We start from the raw sequence: 8,541 nt of genomic DNA on the forward strand, positions 1-8,541 counted from the left end.
TCTCTTTATATAAAAATGCTTTGCAATGTCATTTGTTTCCTTGGGCAGAATTTGTCTCCAGCTCTGCAGAAATGCTGTGCAAATGTAACACTCTCACAGTTGTACTTGAGCGGTTATCAGAGTCTTCAGAAAACATAACAAAATATAAACCAATAGAAGCATTCAGAGCCGATATTTCTTAATTTTATTTTTAGCAACTGGTGATAGATTGTGGGTTCAATTAAATGCAGTGGAAGTCTTCCAAACACCATGTTTTTCCCCTTAAATTTTGTACTTCAAAACCCAAATCTGTGTATACCTACAAGTACATCTACACAGAAATATATGTTATGCATTGACTCATTAACCCTTTCATCATACGCAAACCTTTACAAGTATCACAAACTTGCTGCAGTTAAACAGAGATAAGAGCAACTCAATTTCTGGTTTTAATTCTGCTTTACTTGGCATGTGTGTTTACATATGTCAGCTGTAAATGAGATTTCTGAAAGGCGTCCTTGGTCAAATCAGTACATATTTTAAGTTACTGTTACACTTCATTAATGAAGTCATGGTTTGGTATTTACTAGATCTTAACCACTGAAGCAGCAGATGTATAGGATTAGGAGAAAATGTGAAAGGTAAAGTGTTGCGCTACTCAAATCACAGCTATATTTGGGCATTTCTGAAACAGAAAATCAAGCCAGCTCTGGTTTCCAAAGAAGTTATTGAAAACCTCATTGATGGCTGCACTTGCTGGTTGCACTGTGCTTTTATTAGCTCTATTAATGATGCTAGGTAGATATATTGTTGTTCTCTTTCAGGCAGCTTTCATGGGGTTAGTACCCAAAGTGCTTTATTTTATGACTAATTTTAGTGATAATGGATACTTTGTTATACAAAGATAATTGAAAACAAAGAATGGAAATTCTAGAAATTTGCTTTTCTGAGAACTGTTTTGTAACCAGGTCCAACAGCCCTGTGGAAGATCCACCATTCTCCTGTGTTAGTCTCCTTACCTTGTTGCAAATATTAATAATAAAATAATAATCATGTTTATTAGAGTAACAGGGCCAACAAAGTGAGACTTTTCAGGGTTGTAGTCAAATGCTGAGTAGTAGATAGCTCCCCCCAAGCCCAAGTTTTACAGTTAGACAAGGCAAACACAGGAATGGGGAAGACAACATGGCAGTACAAGCAGAAACAGCCACAAAAGTATTCCCCTTTTCAGGGGGTGGAAAAGAGACAGCTTGTCAGGAAGGAGAACACCCCAGGGGAATGGAAGAGCATTGGACTGTGGGCTGAGAGGAGGCAGAGTGAGGATGAGGTGCTCTGTGAAGCTGGGGAGATCAGCCAGGGCCACAGCAAGTCTCTGACTGGCACAAAGCAAAAAAAGACTTCAGGAAAACTTCTGAAGGTGCAAATGTCCAGCACTTCCCAGTTTGATTCCTGGTATTCCTGTTAGCTGACAGCTGCACTCCTCTTTCTTTTCAGTCCTTCCCCAAAGCCATATGGAAGTAGAATTAAGGTGGATGGAAAGCACCACCTTTCTCCTCATAACCTCAAAGCCAGGGGATCTCCTCGGAACAGCTCTGGGCCTGGCATTGCTGCCACCATCTGTTGACTGCTCCTCTTCTGTATTACGGCCTTGGTGGTGTTCAACGACCTCAGACAAGATGCAGACAAGGTTCACTGTCTGCAGATATAACCAGAGGCAGCTGGGAGAGCTTACTGTATTGTACTGGTGGATGGGACAAAGAAAACATCCTTGTTCTCTTTTTGTGCATGGGAAACAAATGGGTTAAATGATTTCCCTGAGGTCACAAAAACTGTCAGCAGAAAGGAAAGAACAAAGCTTACTTTTCCTGAGCCCAGCTCTACACTTCAAATCTAAAGTCCCTGCAGCTCTGGTACAGGCAAAAGGGAAGGTAAGGAAAGAGGAAAAAGGATTAGTGAAGACAGGACAGGACATACCGGCTCACAACTGCTCATACAAAGCGCTTTAATCAAAGCTAAGCTTTTACACAGCAGCACTGCAAATGGTGTGGAATTCAATGAAAATATTGGAAGAATAGTCTGTACTCTATGAGCATATTTTATGTCCTGGGTTTAGGGACTATATCACTGTATCTACGCGCCTCATGATCATCAGCAGATTTTATCCTTGAAAAATCATAGTGAGTTATCCCCATCTTGGGAAAGCAGAATTTAGACAGACAACTGGTGAAATATATTATCTTGGGGTCCCTAGAAAGTCTGAGGCTGGGTTCAGCTGTAGAGCAAAAGCTTTATAAGTTTCAGTCTATATTCCTAAATCCCTTAAATCACCTTTTCTAAATCGGATTTTTATGAATCTGAAGTCTATTGCAGTCTGTGTTTATATTGCTCTCTGAAAGAGAGACCTGTGTCTCCTACTCTCTTGCTGGGTCTTGGTTGGGGAGTTTGTTGGGAGCCTTTTCAATAAAATTATGAGGAAAGGTGTGAGTCTGCTGTAGGGGTAGGGAGACTGAGGACAGTGAAATTGAAGGAACAATTTGATTTGCTCACCAACCTCAGGACTATTTGGCCATATGAGTAGCCTTGGGGAGCTGTTTGTGTGAGGAGCTGAAGGAATGCACATTTGGTGCTGAAGGAATGAGTATTGGGAAGGGGAGACTGCAAGAAGCAGCTTTTTAAACTCTTCAGTCTGGGCAATGGATCTGATGGGAAGTGGACATGATTGCTCCTGATGACACCCCTGTCACCCCTTTCTTCCAAGCAATGCCCTGGACATCATCATGACATAGTCTCTCTGTGGCTCTAGCAACTGTCCTTGGAAGTCCAAGGATCAAGGGACTGATGTAAAAGTTGGGATCCTGGAATCTCTTCCACAGTCCTCTCACAGCTCATTTGGAAGAATTTCAAGCCTCTCCCATAGATTTACCTTGCCATTCATCCCAAGAAAACATTTTAGGATGCATTCTCTGTATTGGAATGTACTGATTGTTATATTTGCTTGAGATCTTGTTTATTATTGCCTTTTCCTCTCATACTGAGTCATAGAAGAGCTATTCAGTTTGCCTCCCGCCCGACTCCCCCCCTCCCTGTCTCAAGAACAAAGCAAATCACTGCATACGGGTCCTGCTGCTTATGAATGCAGTTTTCCTGAGGCCTCAATCAGCATAACATTTCAAGGCTTAGATCTGCATTTCCCAAGTCAGGGCTCAGAACCCCAGATGGAGCCTAGGTGGTTACCAATGTATCCATTAATGTGAAAGAAATTCACATCCCTTCTATATTTATTCTTATACCTAGTTTACAACCAATAGATCTGTAATAGAAACTGGAGCTGATACTCATTTGGGCACTGCAGGATTAGATGCCAGCAGAAATCTGTGATGATCTGGAAAAAGGATAGGATATTGTATGGACATTAAGTGGGTCAGTTTTTTGTATTTCTTTACTAACACTTTGAGTACTGTCTGTAAGTCTGAACTTCAATCGTCAATTGCTTGGTGACCATGTAGACAAATATACATTGTGTTTATTGCCACATTGGAAAGAGCAGCCCATCATGCTAAACACTGCAAATTCTATCTGCCTTATCACTGCAGGATCATGTTGTGTCCTGTTAGCCAGTATCACAACAGAGGCTTTGTTTGTGTAATGCTAGACTTGAGTGTTCAACATAATGAATACTCTCTTACATCTAGTTTACACAAGGATTGTTGCCATTTTTCACAATGAGGTTTTTTTAAACATATGCCTGTATATAAACAGTCAACATAACCTAGAAGAACTTCAAACTCCCATCTGGATGGTGTATTTTATTTTCATATCCATTAATTTTTTCTAAGATACAGTATCAAAAAAGTGTCCTCTTGTTGGTTTTTTTTTTTCTATAATTGCAGAAGAATGTTTGTACACTAGATAATCTAATTTTCTTCTGCTTAGTGCTTAAATCTTCTAGATGTTATACATTTTTAGTTTTTTTTTTTCACCTGGTTTATTAGTCTCTAAAGAGCCTACCAAATTGTGATTCACATTTCTCTGATTCTCTGTTCCATAAAGCACTATCCACCATGTTATACTATTTTGAATTTTTTTTCCTCATACCATTGTTCTGTGTGATCCCTGGAAAGAGAATAAACATGGTAGGTTCTCAGATATTTGGTTCCATCATCAGAGGAGAAAGGCTTTGGTATTAGATTCTTTTCAGGGTCACAGAATCATGCATAGAAATGAGAGCATCTAATCACAACTATCTTGTCCTCTCAGAACAGTGGCTACCTTCAAATAGGTGTCTATTCACAACCTTTTTTGCCATTATAACTGGTGTAGTACACTCAAGTGTAATCAGTATTGTTACCACAGAAAGGAATACATAATAATACATTTATGTCTCTACACTCAAGAATAAAAATGTATAGAGGGAAAGGAATAAAGAGGTCACACAAATGCTTGAATATACGAGCTGCAAAGCAAATGAGCTGGGGAGAGTCAGTGTCTACAGTCAGAGTTTTGAGTCTCTAGTTGTGACAGCATGTACAGAAGCTGCTTTACAGATTAAGGAATTGTTTTCAATTAGGGCGTTGTTTCCAGCACTGCCTATCTAACCCTGCTAACCCTGGGGTTAGAAAAGACAGTGGTAGAATGGCAAGCCTGTATAAGCCTTGTCTGAACTCTATCTTCTACCTCTTTGTGCCCAGTGGAGCTGCAATACAGCTATGAAAAGTCCCGAGGAAGACAAGACTAATAGATCCAAGACAAACAAGAAATACAAAGCACCAGTCCTTAGGGATATATGATGTATAATCCCACAGCATAGCTGTCATTAGCGGCTACTACACTTGAATAGGGATGATTGCAGACTTTGGCAAGCATTATTTTTCATTTGGAAATGAAAGTTTGAAACCAAAATTTTTCCCATGAATATATTGGTTTTGACTTCAGATGGAGAAACTTTTCAGTTCAGGGTGAAATTTATGGTCAGAATGAAAGTGAGAGAAAGAAGAAGGATGGAAATTAATACTGTTTGGGATGATTCTGTCGTACCAACCAAGACAGATATTTTTGTCAGAGGAGAACCTCACCCTCTGTAGCCTGCAGCTTCATAACTTAGATACTTATCTCAGCACTGGAAGATTAGATTTCAACATGCCAAGCTATTGTGGGGAGCCTTCTTTCTTTCAGCCTTTCCTTTTGTATATATACCACTCTATAATTAATTTTGTATTTATAAGTAGAAAAAGCCAAAGAATTGAAATCTAAAAAAGTTTAACAGATCAGTCTGAATAGCAACAATAATTCAATACTCAGTTTTTACTGAAAATATTCACAAATTGCCTATTAGCTATCATTAGTGCTCTGTGAATGGTCAGCATTTGTCAAACTCAATTCAATGTGCATCAACATCCTTCTAAACCCATCCTTTCCAGTATAGGATGTTCCTCAATATGCTGTTCTTCATCTGCTTTCTTAACATTTTCTCATGAGTTTTTACTGTTGCTGTCACTAGTTCATGTCTTTTGCTGGTACCCACGTTAGGAAGCAGGTACTATCAAGCAGGTCTGCTGAGAGAAGATGAAGTGGCCAGAGGACTGCAGTCGGGTAGGAAGAGACTTGAAGAACTTCATAAATAACTCTCTGCTTTTTTGTCAGGTCTTCACTGCTAGCCCAGGGATCAAGTGGGATTTTAATAAGTGATTGTACTGGCAGAAATAAAACCAGTTCCACACAGCCCAGCTCATCATCATCATATCTTTTAGATGATGCATCCTAAAAGATGACAATCAACTACCATGTGGGATTTATTCTCCTTTCTTCTTGCTTAAGAGGCAAGCATACTTTGGAGTGCAATAGACACGCCCAAGATCTAATGAGTAAAATGAATAATTTCTGGGTGGTGAATTTTTATTATGCTAGAAAACCACTTACCTGGACCAAAAAAAGTTTGACTAAAACTTCTAAGCATAAAGTAGGAACAGCAACATCATGCAAAGTCAGGTGAAAATGCTGATAACTGACTATAGTCTTCCCTTATTTGTTCTCTTGCTAAAGCTGAATTAGCAGCCACCATGGAGTCCTTTTCTTGATAAAAAGAAAGACTCTGGCAAAGATGAGACTTCAGATACACTGAAGAGACTGGGAGGGGATGCTGAAATATGGCTGTGGGTGGAGATGTCTGAGGGGATGTGTGACTGTGCAGACAGTCTTTACATGTTAAAAAAAATTGTAGTCAAAGAGATGAATATTACCACAAACTTAAAAAAAAAAAAAGTGCAATACTCTCAAGCCCCTGGCAGCCGAAGAGACAGGATATGTTTATTAATGTATGGGTCTATTTATTTAAAAAAGAGTAAAATGTTGTCCTCTGAGGATGACAGCTTAGACATAAACTACAACAGGAGTTGTGATGTGATTAAAGAAGAGTGCATACCTCTGATGATAATAAAGAACTGATTCCCTTAAATATTGTGCAAGCTTTAAAATCAGTGTCTGCTCTGGACAGCATCCTAGGAAGCTATCCAGATATGGTAAATGAGGGAGAAGTGGCTGAAATGTTTGGGGACCTTTATTCTTATTATAAATTGTATTTGAAAAAGTTACCCTGAAAGGGTTTGCACAAAAGATAGTGGCAGAAAAATTTTGTAGTTAAAAAAAAAAAGAGAAAGTATTTACATTATTGAGAAAGGGTCACAGACATGTCTGCTTGAAGTGATATGGTATGGACCTACAGCCAAGGGAGTTGCTATTCAGGTGTTACTGTCCACAGCACTCTAATAAGACTTACTTGCAGTACCTGCTCCAGGGAGTATACCTGGTAACATTATTTTACAGTTCATCTAAGGGGTTAAAAAGATATCTAAACGTCAGAAGAGGGAGCTCAGATGCAGTTGAAATGACAGTGGTGAAGATTAATATTCAACCTCTGCCCTTGAGAAGTCTCTAAGTCTTGGCAGTTTCTCACTAGAAGTCTATAAAATGCTTAGGCATGATTGCTACACTTCGGGAAGAGCCAAATTCCTGAACTCTCTGAAGGGAACAAGAATAAAGGAATTATGTTCATCATATATACTTCACTCCCATGAGAAGGTTACCGAATTGTTTGTATATTTTATATCAATTCATATCACTTCCTACAGTTGGCAATAAAACCCTCACCAAAACTTTGGCAAGCAACTAAGAAAATGTTCTGCCAGACACCATTAATACAGATCAATCTGGTTTCCTTTGTGTGAACCAGAATATTACTTTCCTGAGGCAAATTGCAAACATTTTTTTCCTCAAAAATTCCTCCAAATCCTATTGCATGTCAACAAATCTAGGATAATTCATAGATTCATGGAAGTTAAGGCCAGAAGGGATGGTTAGATCATCTACTCTGACCTCCTGTACATTTCAGACCAGTACATTTCACCCAGTTACCCTTGTACTGTCCTCATTAACTGGTACTTGGCAAAAGCACTTCCTCAGAAATTTATTCAGTCTCGATTTGGACACATCAAGAAAAGAAAATCCACTGCTCCCTTGGCAGTTTCCCCCCACCCCATTAATTAATTACTTTCACAGTGATTAAAAAAAAAAAAAAAAAAAAAAAAAGGGCTTTTCTTTCCATATTGCATTCGTTCAGCTTCAGTTTTCAGCCACTGATTCTTGGTACACTTCTCTCCACTAGATTAAAGATCTTGGTATTATCTACTCATGAAGAAACTTACTCACTGTACCTCTCAATCTTTGATAAACTAAATAGGTTGGATTTCTGAAGTTTCTAACTGAAAAACAGCAGCCTTCAAACAAGTTTTGTGGTTATTTTCAGTATCTTCTCCAATTTTAACAGTATATGAACTTTAAATAACCTATGGTTCTCATCAATACTGAACACAGAGGTAAAGCCCATTTCCCTAGTCTTACTCACAGGTCTTTTGTTAAAAGGTAGGATAGCTTTATTCAGAGTACTTTCTGACATCATCACAGTGCAAATCAATAGCCATGAGGTAGGCTGGATAGGGGAAACTGGAAATATGACACAATTCTTCTTCGGGTAGGACCGCTGAGCACCAGAAGACACTGTCAAAGAGAAGATGGCTTTCTACTTCGTGATGTCTCCCAGTCGAGCCTGGACGTCTTTCTGGAAGACTTGCATTGGCTTTGGCATCACTCATGTGACTCTACAGTGAGGCAGTTTAGAAGCCTAAATTTATAGAAAGCTGACCTATGTGTCAGAGCACACAGGCTACTCTCTGCTTCAGTCCCTAAAGCGTGGGCTTACTGTAGGGTCAGATGTGTGCCAGAGCCAGTGCACATGATGGAGCAGGACTACATCTCCAAGCTGGGCAGCAGAGAAGTGATATGTGCATGACCACTGCTCAACCACAGCAATTGGATGAGCTCAACTCAGCTGTGAAAATGTAGTTTCCGTGACTGTGACCACTTATTCCAACTTCAGAGTGTTTATGGAATTTCAGTCCAAATTGTAAGTCATATTTGCATTTTGTTTTTGAAATTTCAACCTCCAGTGATCTAAACAGAACATATGCCAAGGGAATATCTTGGAACTCCTAACAGAGCAAGACCCCTAGC

This window comes from Strix aluco, chromosome 3 (assembly GCF_031877795.1).
Source record: "Strix aluco isolate bStrAlu1 chromosome 3, bStrAlu1.hap1, whole genome shotgun sequence".
In the NCBI taxonomy this organism is placed as follows: Eukaryota; Metazoa; Chordata; class Aves; order Strigiformes; family Strigidae; genus Strix; species Strix aluco.